General features: G+C 32.7%; 1 long non-coding RNA gene across 3 annotated transcripts; it reads left to right on the top strand.

Moving 5' to 3' along the window:
* The first annotated feature begins 8,184 nt into the window (after window positions 1-8,184).
* LOC112779659 (uncharacterized) lies at window positions 8,185-11,028 on the top strand. 3 transcript variants are annotated; one of them, XR_011877871.1, is made up of 7 exons: window positions 8,185-8,628; window positions 8,795-8,853; window positions 9,498-9,642; window positions 9,717-9,830; window positions 10,161-10,276; window positions 10,437-10,483; window positions 10,626-11,028. It is a non-coding gene; the product is annotated as an uncharacterized lncRNA (long non-coding RNA). The 3 variants fall into 3 exon arrangements; XR_011877872.1 differs by lacking the exon at window positions 8,795-8,853; XR_003815757.2 differs by lacking the exon at window positions 8,185-8,628 and having other exon boundaries at window positions 8,644-9,348.
* The last annotated feature ends 2,786 nt before the right edge of the window (window positions 11,029-13,814 follow it).

Raw genomic sequence — 13,814 nt, 5'->3', positions numbered from 1 at the left:
GGTTAGGAGAGAGGGTTCATAATAGGAAGGTGGTTCATCTTGATAATGATATAGAGATGGTGAATATTGAGGTGGTGGTTCATGAGAGTAGTTGTGTTGGAAAGGTGGTGGTTTTGTGTATGGTTCATTTGGCTCGTAAGGTGGTTGGTATAGTGGATACGGGTTAGGGTCATATGGAGGTGATTGGTGGAAAGGGGCTTGTGAGTATGGTGGTCCAAAGTCATGTTGAGGAAAGGGTTCATAGGCATATGGTGGTGGTTGTTGATAGTCCATTGGAGGTGGTTGTTGCCATGAGGGTTGATCAAATCCTTGTGGCTCCTCCCATCTTTGATTGTTCCAACCTTGATGTCTGTTCTCATTGTAATTTCTTCTTCCTGTAACATAATTGTAACCAGACTCATAGCCAAAGGGGTGAGAGTTCATAGTAGCAAATAAAAAATAAAATGAAAATAAAAACAAATTTAAATTAAAAGGTTATTGAAATTTTAAATTTTGAATTTTAAAATTAAATTTTTGGATTTTGAATTTTGAAATTTGAAATTTGAAATTTGAAATTTGAAATTTAAATATTGAATTTTTAAATTTGATTTTTTTTGAAATAAGATAAGATAAGATTTTGAAAAAGATATGATTTTTGAAAAAAGATTTGAATTTTAAATTTTTAAATTTGAATTTTGAAAATTGAAATTTAAAATTTTGAAATTTGAGTTTTAAATTTTGAATTATTGAATTTAATGAGGAAAGAGAAAAACAATAAAATGACACTAAACTTAAAATTTTTGGATCAAAATGAAGAAAACAACTAAGAACAACTTGAAGGTCAAGATGAACGCGAAGAACAACTTGAAGATCAAGATGAACACTAAGAAAAAATTTTTGAAAATTTTTTTTTAATAAAAACCAATAACCTCTTAATTTATGAAAAAGCAAAAATAAAAACAAAAATAAAAATAAATAAACAAGCAAAAAGCAAATATTTACAATAACCAATAATAAGGCACACGTTTGCAATTTTCCGGCAACGGCACCATTTTGATGAGAGAACTTTTGCGTGGTCTAGAAATTTGCGGATAAATCCTCGTTGCAAGTATAGTTTCTAAACCTTCAAAAGTCCTTTCATACAAATGTTTTGGTTGCCACAAGTAACAAACCCCTTTTTAAAATTGATAACCGAGTATTTAAACCTCGGGTCGTCTTCTCAAGGAATTGCAGGGAGGTATGTTCTTATTATTGGTTATGAGTTTGTAAATTGGGGTTTTGGAGTTGGGCAATGGGCACAGGTATATTTTCAAAGCAATAAAAATAAATAAATAACTGTAAAATAAACTCTTGGCAAGGTATGAGAACTGGAAGTCCTATCCTGGTTATCCTTATCAATTGTAATAAGAATTGGATTTTTATCCCACTTTGTTAACCTCTAACTATGAAGGTAAGTTAAGTGGATGAATTAATTTTTATTCCTCAGGTCCTAGTCTTTCCTTGGGAAAGGCTAGAGTTATTGGAACTTGAATTAATGAAATGAAGAAATCCAATTTTCAATCAACAATGAGTTTGATAACTCAAGTGTCTCCAATGACTCAACCAAAGCCAAAAGGGAAAAATTCAAATTATTTATATAATGAAAGAAAGCAATCATAAGTCTGAAATACCTCAAATTATATTAATAAAAGCAATCCAATCTAACATGAAAGATTTATGAATCAAATGGGCAACATAAGTAATTAACAAATAAAAGTATTAGAGTATCTAAAAGTAGAAGAGAAATATAAATTAAAGAACATTGAACCTGGGATTGAGAGTCACTCCTAAAACTAAGAGAAATCCTAAATCCTAATCCTAAGAGAGAGGAGAGAACCTCTCTCTCTAAAAACTACATCTAAAACTATGAAAAGTGAATTATGAAAGCTTTTTTATGTATGGATGCATTCTCCCATTTTATAGCCTCTAATATGTGTTTTCTGGGCCGCAAACTGGGTCGAAAACAGCTCAGAAATCGCTGGAGAAGAAATCTGCCACGCTGGTTTTTCGCGACTGCAATGCGTCCGCGTGGTTCACGCGACCGCTCGTCTAGAGTCAAGGCAACTATGGCATATTATATATCAAATCGAAGCCCCGGACGTTAGCTTTCCAACGCAACTAAAACCGCATCATTTGGACCTCTGTAGCTAAAGTTATAGCCGTTTGAGTGCGAAGAGGTCAGGCTGGACAGTTTAGCAATTTCTCCAACTTCTTGTATTTCTTCCACTTTTGCATGCTTCCTTTCCATCCTCTGAGCCATTCCTGCCCTGTAATCTCTGAAATCACTTAACACACATATCAAGGTATCTAATGGTAATAAAAGAGGATTAAACATAGGAAACTTAAGGCCAAAGAAGCATGTTTTCAATCAAAGCACATAATTAAGAAGGCAACTGTAAAACCATGCAAATAGTATGAATAAGTGGGTAAAGAGTTGATAAAAACCCTTCAATTGAGCACCAAGATAAACCATGAAATAGTGGTTTATCAGGTTCGATCGCTCAATTCTATGTTCTTACGCCTCATATTATATCCTCTTACAAGTTGTTTAATTGGATAGTTTTGATAACTTCAATTCAATTCTTTGGACATCGATCTTAGTGCATGAACTCCTTGCATTGGCCCTAAAGTTTTCTTGTGATGGGTTGGAATTTCATGGTTTGTTTCTACCAACTCTCATCATAGTACATATTGGTTATTAGCCTTAGGATAGTTGCATGCATTTAAGTAGAATATAGCATAAGTCATTTTTCTTTTCATCTATCTCCTTTGCGTGTGTTTAGCATGAGGACATGCTAGTGTTTAAGTATGGTGGAATTGATGAATCCATATTTGATGATGATTTTTGGTTAGAATTGAATGGATTTTCATCATATAAACTTGCACTTATTCCCTTAAATAGCATGCTTTTGAACTTTCCTCCCAAATTGTGCTTGATTATGAAAATATGCTCTTTTGTGTCTAATTTAATCTATTTTATTCCGTTTGCCTTCCATTCGATGCCTTGATGTTGTTTGTGAGTGATTTTAGGTGTATAAGGTAGGAATGGGTTGGAGAAAATGGAAGAAGAGCATGCAAAGTGGAGGAAACATGAAGAATCAAAGGAGATGAGTTCAGGGACGTGTGCGTGTGTACGGCTGCTTGTCCGTACGCACAGCTGCCCAATCAAAGCACGTGAATCGTTTCGAGCACGTCGCACGTCCAACCAGGATCGCCTAGTGTGCGTGCGCATAGCTACTTGTGCGTACGCACAGGAAAGGATACTTCGCAAAGTGTGCGGATGCACGCATCTGTGCGTCCGCACAGGCGTCCGTGCATGACTTCATTAAAATGGCACGTGACTCGCGATTTGGGGGCTTTGGAGGCCCATTTCTGAAGTCTTTTGGCTCATATTGGAGGGAAAATGAAGAGGAGAACATATCATATCATTAGGATAGTTTAGGAGTAGTGGTAGGAAGCTTTTAGTTAGTTTTTCTCTAAGTTTTTTCATCATCTCTATTAGGGTTTATATTAGGGTTTTATATTCAAGTGCCATTCCCATTTTTGATCTTGGATTTTGCTAGCTTTCATTGTAAGTATTCTCTTGTTATTACTCTTTATAGTTACATTGTCATTACTCTTTCTTCTAATTCAAGTTATAGTTCAATTTTGCTTCACTCTTGCAATTTCAATTTCTTGTTGATGAATTTGGTGTTTGATGTTTGTTTCATGCTTTCTTGTGTTATTCTTGTTGATTGAGATCAATTGTTGCATTTAGTTTCAAGCCTTTTCTCATTTTCTCCATGTTTAAGGTTTTTGCCCACCAAGTATTTGACAAAATGTCAAACATGGTTTTAGGCTAAATTTTTGGCTCTTGGCTTGGGTAAAGTGATCAATTGGGTTTCTAGAGTTGGAATGTCCAACATTTAGTTTCAATTCTTGGATTATTAATTATTCTTGTTCCCACTAACGCTAATTTGTTGCTAAGGCAATTAGCAAGCAATTTATGATTTGTGGGTTGAGAACACTTATGCTCATTTAACTTATTTTTCGATGTGAGGGTTGATCAAGTGAGCATAATTCATCATAATTGTCATAGTTGTGGTTCCAACAAGGAAAGGACCCTTAGCTCACTCCAAGCCAATACTCTTTTTATGTTTTCAATCTTTCATACACTTCTATGTTAATCTCTTTTATACTTTACTTGTTTATATTACATAGTCGGTTCTTTAATTTCTTCATTAGTTCAATCATTACAATTTTCACTACAAGAATTTGACGAATTAGCGATGAACTTTTGCGAGAAATATTTTTTGTCACTAATCTGTCACTAACTTGCGAGGAATTAGTGACACACTAACGACAAAGTTAATGAGCGGTCACAAAATATCCAAACTTGAGAAAAGTGACTGATTAGCGAGAGATTCACGAGTAAGTTTGTTTCTCGCAAATTGACTTTGTAGCTAAAAAAAGAGCGTGAAAAATTTCCTCACTAATTTGTCACAAATTAATTAGCGAGTGACAATGTTCTAGCAAATCAGTCACTTATGGGTTCAATCGAATAGAAGTAAAGTAGCGAAGGATCTTATTGTCACTATTCCGTCGCAAGTATTTGATATACAATTAGCGAGAAACAATTCACACACTAGTTCGTCGCTAAATAAACTTTGTGCAAAAACGCTAATTAGCGAGGAATAATGTTACTAGCTAATCCGTCACAAAGACTTGAAATGCATTTTGCGATGGACAATTTTCTAACTAATTTGTCACCAATGTTTTTATTTTTAGCGAGCAACTAGTTTCTCACTAATTTGTCACATAATATTGTAAAATTTAAAATTAGGGTAGCGACAGAAAAGAGTCGTCGCTAACTCGTCGCAACGGATAAATCATTCAGCTAGGAAAGTGTTCCTTGCTAATTAGTCGCTAAAGTGGAAATACAGATATTGAAGGCCTAGGACCTAAGTAGTGAGAAATTTGCGACCGTTTAACAACCAACATACTTCGTTCGCTGATTTCAAGTCGCTGATTAGCGAGCGAAATACCTTTGTCGCTAAATTGTCGCAAGTTTAATTTAGCGAGCGACTTGGTAATGGCAATATTGTCGTAAAGAAAAGCTATATCCTACCTATTTTGTAGCAAATTACTCGCTAATCTCGTTGAAAATCTGTCGCAGAGTTATAACAAATCCAAAGCTAACCAAGAAAATGTTAGAAGTAACTGGTCGCAATTGAGTCACTAATCAAAAGCTTATTTAGTGAGGAATTAGCGACCGCTTAACAACTGATAGACTTTCCTCACTTATTTCAAGTTGCTACTAATTTGTAAGGAAACACGTTTGTCCTTATTCCGTCACTACTTTAACTAGTGGTTCACGTGCCTGTTCAACCACTTTTCTATTGAGTTTAAGAAATTAATTTTATATTTTTATTTTTAAAATTATAAATTTAATATTAATAATTAAAAATAAATTATAAAAATATAAAATACCTTAAATGATTTAACATGTAAAATGTATAAAAGAAATAAATTAAAATTAAAAAACAAGATTAAAAAAATATTTTGTTGTTATTGTGTATAACAAAATCAATATAAATACTTACTAATATTATATAAAGATTTGTTACTTATAAATATGGCTAAGTATGGTTTTGGTCCCTAACGTTGAGGGTGAAAATCGAAACTGTTCCTCATCTAATTTTCGATTTAGAATCGTCTTTAACGTTTTTTTCGTATTAAAATCGTCCTTTTAATTTTTTTCGGACAAAAATATCCTCACCACTATTAGCACAATTACCTCCTCCACCAACACCAACACCAGCACCAGCACTAGCACCATAAGAACTCAGAACCGAAACCCACTATCACCACCCCCACCCACTGCTACTCCATCACCATCTGCATCACACCAACCAAACTCAAAAAATCAACATCATCATCATCATCCTCATCAGAACCTAGAACTCAGATCCAGAACTCAAACTTAGAAAAACAACCCAGAACTCAAACTAAAAAAAACAAGAACTCAACTCAGAAAATCATCATCATCATCAGAAATCATAACTCAAAATCCAGAATTTAAACTCAGAAAAATAAACCCAAAACTCAAACTCAAGCCAACCCAGAAGAAGCAGAAGACGAAGCAGAAACAGAGATTGAAGCAAGAAGTAGAAGTGGCGAGGCGGCGAGACGGCGAGGAGCAGCGGCGACGGTGGCACTGGCTTCCCTCAGCGGTGAGGCGGCAAGAAGCAGCAACGCGAGTCCTTCTCCCTCTTCACGTCTCTCTCTGTCTGATCTCTCTCCTTGGTGAGGCGCAGCTGGCGGTGAGGGTTGGACACGGTCTGCGTGGCAATGCGACAGAGCATGCAACGGGCTGGGCGCAGCGGCGAGGTTTCCTGCGTTTTCTTCCCGTTCAGCTCTCTCAAATCTCCCTCTCTTCTCCTGTCAATAGCGGCGGCGACAGCGGCAATGACCCCTACCACGCCGCCTCCCTCTTTCCCCCTCCCCTTCCCCTCCCCCTCTTCCTTCCCCTTTCCCCTTTTCCCTTTCCCTGCCCACCCCTCCCCCTTTGTATACCCTTTTCCTTCCCTCCCCTCCCCGACGCATTTTCTCCCCCCACAACACGGTTTTTTATATATTTTTTAAATTTTATAACTTTTTTATTAAAATAGGGATAGTTTAGGAATAATATAAAAAAATTTATTAAAAATGACGATTTTAATACAAAAAAAACGTTAAGGACGATTCTAAATCGAAAATTAGATGAGGGACGGTTTCGATTTTCACCCTCAATGTTAGAAACCAAAACCATACTTACCCCTTATAAATATTATTAAATTTATTTATTTTCTCAATCCTGTTTAATTAGAAACAAATTTAAAAATTTATATTCAAATTATTCTTTATCTCCATCCATAATTCTAATAGCTAAAAAAATATATTTGTTCAATCTTATCTTGAACATATTTAATTTTTTTTAATTTTATTATTTTTTAAAATTATTAATTTTTATTTTTATTATAGCATCTCATCATATTATACACTATCATTTTCTCTTTTTTTTTATACATGTATAATTATTATTGTCTCTGATTAATATAACTGTCATCTTAAAAATTGGTCAAAAATATAATTATCAGTTAATTTTTTTTTCTTCTTTTTATAGTTACTTTTTTTTTATTTTACACATAACTTCTATTCTTGTTGGCTTTTTCCTTATTCCTTATTCTACTGCGTACATGTAGTACTCTTTTCTATCTTTCTTGTACTTAGTGAAAAAAAATAATGATAGATATCTATATAGAGAATGATAAGAAAAATATAATGAAAATAAAAATTAAAAAATTTTAATGAATAATGAAACTAAAGATGATGTAAGATATTAAAAATAAAATTAAAAAAAATTTTAACAATTAAAATTATGTGAAAAAAATGAATTCTTTAAATTTAAATTTTTATATTTGCTTCAAATTAAATAAGATTGAAAAATAACAAATAAACAAATATTTATAAATTTGTTATCTTGATTGTTACCTATAATAATAACGTAATGCTTTTAATATTATACTTAAATTAATTCAAATTTCATTATTAATATGGGAACGTTTCAGTTAACATGAGAGATAGGCGGTTTTAATGGGCTGTTTTAACTCAAGTCACGTAATTTAAAACTGCCCATTTAAATGTGTAATTTAAAGCTGTCTATTTAAACTGTAGCGACCGAGTCACATAATTTAAAACTGGCATCACATTATTTTTCTAGAAACCATGTATTAGTACTCAAAAAAATAAAATTTAAAAAATTTAAAAAATTTGATAAATAAAATTTAAATGATATAATTTAAATTTAAAAATTTTAATATAATTTGAACGATATAATTTGAACATTTCAAATAATAGAATACAAAAATAATCTTACAAAATTTTTAATATTAAATTGATAATTTCAAATTTCGTATTTAAATAGACAATTTAAATTACGTGAAAATCGCCCAATAAAACTATTTATCTGCCATATTAATTAAAACGTTTCGATTAAAATGACGATATATCGTAAAAAATTCCTATTCTACCTCTAATTTTATACAAATTTTTACATTAAACATTTAAACTTCTTCTTTTAGCTAATTCTAATCCTAATTTTACTAACCCCACTCATCCCTCGTTATCTCTCACTCAACCCTTTAACTCTCACTCACGAAGAAAAAAGAAAACAAAGAAGAAAGCTAACCTAATCCCTATTTGCATATTCCCCATCGCCACTCTCCTTTTTTTCACCCTTTGCAGCCACTCTCCCTTCTCACCAGCCTATTCAACCCTCTCTCTCTCACCGTGCCGCCATCCCTCATCACTCTACCTTCTCACCCGCGCCGTCACCAGTCTCTCTGTTTGCGGCGTCGTCAATTCCCCTCTCTACCGCCGCGGCAATTCTGGTCTCCGCCACCTCGTCCGTTCTCCTCTCCGCTGCGCGTCTCATACTTCATCCTTAGTCCTCTGCTCTACACTCTGCTTTGCACGTTTGTCGCCAGCTCGCATCCAATAGGAAGAAGCCGTCGTCTGCCATTGACAACATCCCGCCGAAGCCGTGGGTTGTCCCTCCTCCAGTCCTCTTCCACTTCCACTTGGCTTCAAGTGTGATACTCCCTCCTTCTCTTTGTAATCTATTGCATTTAGGGTTTATCCCTCTCTGTAATTTGTTATAGCTTTTGTGCTTGTGTCCTAGTATATAAATCATAATCTATGCTTCTATATATAATCACCTTCTCTGTATAAATCTTACTCCTCCCTGCACCAACAGTTGTCGTCGTCCTCCATCCAAAATAGCAGCATGTACCAGAAATAGAGCCTTCGTGTCGGGTTGGTTATATATTCCTATTGTTGATTATTGTTCTTTTATTGCTTTACTGCTAATTTTTTTGAAATTGTAGTGATGATTTAGGGTTTGATTTGTGTTCTGTTTATTTTATTACTCTGTTTATTTTTGGTTCTGTTTACTAGGGTTTTTATTTTCTTAATCCTGTTTTGAATTTCTGTTTCTATGAATCTAATTTTTGATGTTCTGTTTGTATGTTTGTTGTTACGATTCTGATTCTTGAATTTGTTCTATTCTGATTTGTTTTTTGTTCTGATTTTATTTGTTCTTTCTGATTCAGTTTGGTTCTATTTGTAACTCGGTCGCTTGCTTTTTTTTTTTTTTGCATCTTGATTTTTTGAGTCAGGTTGATTATGGTTCCATCTGCACTTGCTATTTTTGCAAAATTGTTAATGATTTTAACTTGTTTGTGTGCTTCTGCTAATTTGTTAGTGATTTCTGATTCAGGTTGATTATTGTTCTGTCCCTTTTGATTTCAGGTTTGTTTGTTAGTTATTGTGATATATGATTTCATGTTATGACTTCCTGAATAAGTAGGATGTATGACTTTTTTGCACGTTATAGTGTGATGTATGAATTTTTTGCACATTATAGTGTGATGTGAATCCCTTGAATAATTAATCTCCAGATGTAGTCACACTACAAGAATTTTCCATGCTAAGCCACTGAGATCGAGAGAAAGCGCCTCTTCGTGAACGACGCTGTCGCCGCATTCGTCTCTACCATTGCCTCCTCTTCACAACACCGCACCTCCGCCGCTTGCACTGCCGCCAGTAGATCTTCTCCCTTTATTTTTTCGATTTTCAGTTTTTCATTTTATCATTTTGCTAATTCTAAAATTCAGCAGGATTTTGTTGTTGTCACCGTCGCCAAAGGTTGTTGCTGCTATTCTTTTTTTCTTTGATGGCCAAACTTGTTGCTCGTTGCTCAGCTTGCTCTCCATGGCCGCCATTTGAAGAAGGTAACGATCGTTACTTTTCCCTCTTGGCATCTTTTTCTTTTTATTTGTACTGGTACTTGTAACTAATTATAATTGTTTAGTAGGGAAGAAACTAGTGACTAAATTTGTGTGGGGTTTCTACTTATTTTTGGTATTAGGTTTTTATAAGAGCCACTGTAAAAAAATGATACTCTTAAGAATCTGCTCTCTAGTTAGATGTTGGTGATATATTAGTTGAGCAGAAGGCAAAAGTTTTTACAATGTATTCAATATATGATGATCATCTGTGGTAGAAAAGCTCCCTGTTTTTTACAAGACCATGTAATATGTAGTTGTGTTTCACTCTTGCAGCTGCAAATGGTGTAGTCATTGCAACAGAGAAGACACTGCCATCTATATTGGTTGATGAAGTATCAGTAAGTTTGTTATTTATTAGAGTTTCCCTCTTGTCGGCTATATGCCTTGTGGTTAGTGCTTACATATAATTTTTAATTTTGTTATTCTCAAACTTCAGATATTAATTGCCAAGTGAATTACCTAAGTATATTTTGAATGTCAAGGGAACATGCAAAAGTGTGGCCATTAATTTGAAATTTGATCTTAGTTCTTTGTTCTATTCCATTGCAGGTCCAGAAAATTCAGTTATTAACACCAAATATAGGGGTTGTATAAAGGTTTGTTTCTTTCTATATATTTAAATATTTCAAAGTTAAATATATTTTTATGATATCATTAATAATGTTTATCTGATGTCTTCTTAACCATGAGAGGCCACTTAAGGTTTATCTTATTTTAATTTTTTGCTCATGCCTGCAGGTATACTAAAATAGATAATTCTTCTCATATTTTGTGCACAATAATAAAAGGAAAGAATGATGGAAAAAAAATAATATTTCTACCTTACCCAACCCAGCAGTATATTAGCAAATCAACCAACTATGTTTGTGAACATAGATACTGATGTGGATACCTACAGTTTTGAAGAAGCAAGTATGTGGGTTAATACATTTATCTCACTATATCAACTACTAAGTCTTAGGTGTTATTTTTTTTTTGTTTTTTTTTTAAATTTTTAATGTGTAATGAGAAATTGAGATGTATAATATATAATGAATTTTATGAAAGCAGAATCACATTTGTGCAACGAGATTAAAATATCTCTAAATAAGTGAGTGAATACTTACTTTTACATGATATTGCAACTGAGCTTTTTTCTTCATTAGTTTACTAATTAAGTCATATTTTTAGGGCTATTGAATAGATAGAATAGGCATTTAATCAAATCAAAGACTTGGTTATTATTAGGTTAAGCTTTAATATCCAATTTTTTTAAACATGGTTTGAACTTTTTTAAACATTTATAATTTTGATGAACTAATTATATTTGTATGCATTATAATCTTTTATTTAAATGACTCAAATAAAAAAAATAATTTGAGATTTATTTTAGTATACCGAAAAAATTGGTATCCTAAACTCGATGATAGTGATAAATTAAAGACGATATTGTGACTGAAATATTTGCCACATACCTATTGATTTGTTACTAGTTTAAAAGGAATTTGCGATGATATTTGTGATAGTATTGCAATTAGTTGACTATATATTATTTTCTAGCACATTAGCGACTACTTCGTAATTTTGCTTTCTCATTTAGCATAGCTTTGGTTTAGCGACAAAATTCCTACAAATTTGATTAAAGTTTTTTCAAAGATTAGCTATAGATTTGCTACAAAATGTGATGGATTTGCGATCATATTATTGGCCAATTTGCGACGAGTTAGGTTTGGAAAAATTCCTCACTAATTAGCGTCAACTAAGCATTTTATTTTGTCTACAAAGTTAGTTTGGATTTAGCGATGAGTCTGCTGCAGTAGAGTTTGTCGCTAATTAGCGACTATCGTTTAGTCTATTTCTTCTATGAAATTAGCTTTTACAAAAGTGATAGATTTGCGACAATCTATTCAGTCGCTAAAAAAACTTTCCGATGAATTAGCGACTGTTGTATTTGTCTCACTAATCTGCGACTTGAAATTAGCGAGGAAAGCATTAGTTGCTAGGCGGTAGCTAATCCGTCACAAATCATATTTTGCGTCAGATTAGCGACGATTTTACGATAATTTTTGTAGTAGCTAATCGACTTTTTTCTTGTAGTGTTTGCATGTTCTTTTATTGCTTTATATGTTCATTTCTTCATTGACAACCCCTTGATCACTACAACCGGAATTGCACACTCATTGTTTTAAAGTACTCCTTGGGAGACGACTCAGGAGTCAAATACTCTCAATTAATTTGGTTTGAATTGTGACAATCTTTAGAATAATAATTTGATTGCTGATCACTGGTTGGGTTTGGGCTATACTTGCAATGTCAATCCTATTTTTAGTGTGAAAATCCAAACCTACGCTTTTGGTCGTCGTCAGTGACTTAAAGGTATCTATGGTCACGGTTTTGGGGTGGTCTAAAAGGGTTTATGGTCACGATTTTTTGAAATGGTAACCTAAAAGGGTCTATGATCACGGTTTTAAGGGGAGACATAAAGGGGTCTATGGTCACGATTTTGGGGGTGACCTAAAAAGATCTATGGTCACGATTTTGGGGGATAACCTAAAGGTACCTATGGTCACGATTTGGGAGGGTGATCTAAGAGGTTCTATTTTCACAGTTTTCCGAATGGGTGACTTAAAAGAGTCTATGGTCATGATTTGGAGGGTGACCTAAAGGGGTCTATGATCACAGTTTTGGAGGGTGACCTAAAGGAGTCTATGATCACGGTTTTAGAGGGTAACTTAAAAGAGTCTATGGTCACGATTTTAGGGGTGACCTAAAGGGGTCTATAATTACGGTTTTAGAGAGTGACCTAAAAGGGTCTATAGTCACGGTTTTGGGGTGTAACCTAAAGGTATCAGTTTTAGGGAGTAACCTAAAAGGGTCTATAGTCATAGATATACGAAAGGGTGACCTAAAAAGATCTATGGTCACGGTTTTGGTGAGTGACTTAAAAAGGTCTGTGACTACGGTTTTGAATATTTCATATATTTAAAATTTAAAAGTTTAATAATTAAAAACTAATGAGAATTTTATATGATTTACTTTAAATATTGAAATTTTAAATCTAATTTTATAAATAAAAAATTAAGTAGAATACTATTAAATTTAAATTAAAAAATTACTTAAAATTTAAAACTAATTAATAAGTTGACAAATAAATATTATATTTTAAAATAATTTAAATAAATTATTATTAATTTTTAATTATTATTCTATCCTCTAATTTTATTAAAATTTTTACATTACCCTAGTCATAATCTTAACCTTAATCCTAATTACTATTTAAAAATATTTTTGTAACTAAATCAGGTTTGATCATTTAAATTTAAATTAATTAAAGTTCTTATATATTTTTTATGATTTTGGGTATTTCTTATATTAAAAATTTAAAAATTTTAATAATTGAAAACTAATGAAAAGTTTATATGATTTAATATTATATTATTAAAATAATTTAAATAAATTATTGTTAATTTTTCATTACTATAATGCTGAATGGGAGTGGGAGCCGGATATTTTTGTATGTTATTTTTTTTTCTTTTTTCTTTTTCCTTTTTAAGGCATATTTGGTGAAAATTTAATATAAAGGAAGTTATAATTTATGAAACAAGATTAGTCAATGTTATTTCATCAAAGATTAATTAGCAATTTGTCATAATTTATCTTAGATTGGCATCGAATCTTTTTCTTTGTATGATATTTTTAACAGGGTAACTTTTCTCTTTTCATAGTAAATGAAATGTTATGTTAGCATAAAACAATTTTTGTTATCATTTTTTATACAATTTATCATCTTTCGTCTGTGATTTTTTTTTTTTTTAGATGTCTCATGATATCTTCACAATAAGGTATATTTTTGGTCTATATAGACCCTTTACACAAAAAGATGCTTTAGCGTGCTTCATTTTAATTGAGGTCACTTCTTTATTTGCATTAAAGCTAGGCTTGTATGAT

Source organism: Arachis hypogaea, chromosome 19 (genome assembly GCF_003086295.3).
Source record: "Arachis hypogaea cultivar Tifrunner chromosome 19, arahy.Tifrunner.gnm2.J5K5, whole genome shotgun sequence".
Taxonomy (NCBI): domain Eukaryota; kingdom Viridiplantae; phylum Streptophyta; class Magnoliopsida; order Fabales; family Fabaceae; genus Arachis; species Arachis hypogaea.
This window is presented reverse-complemented; position numbering and strand designations above follow the sequence as displayed.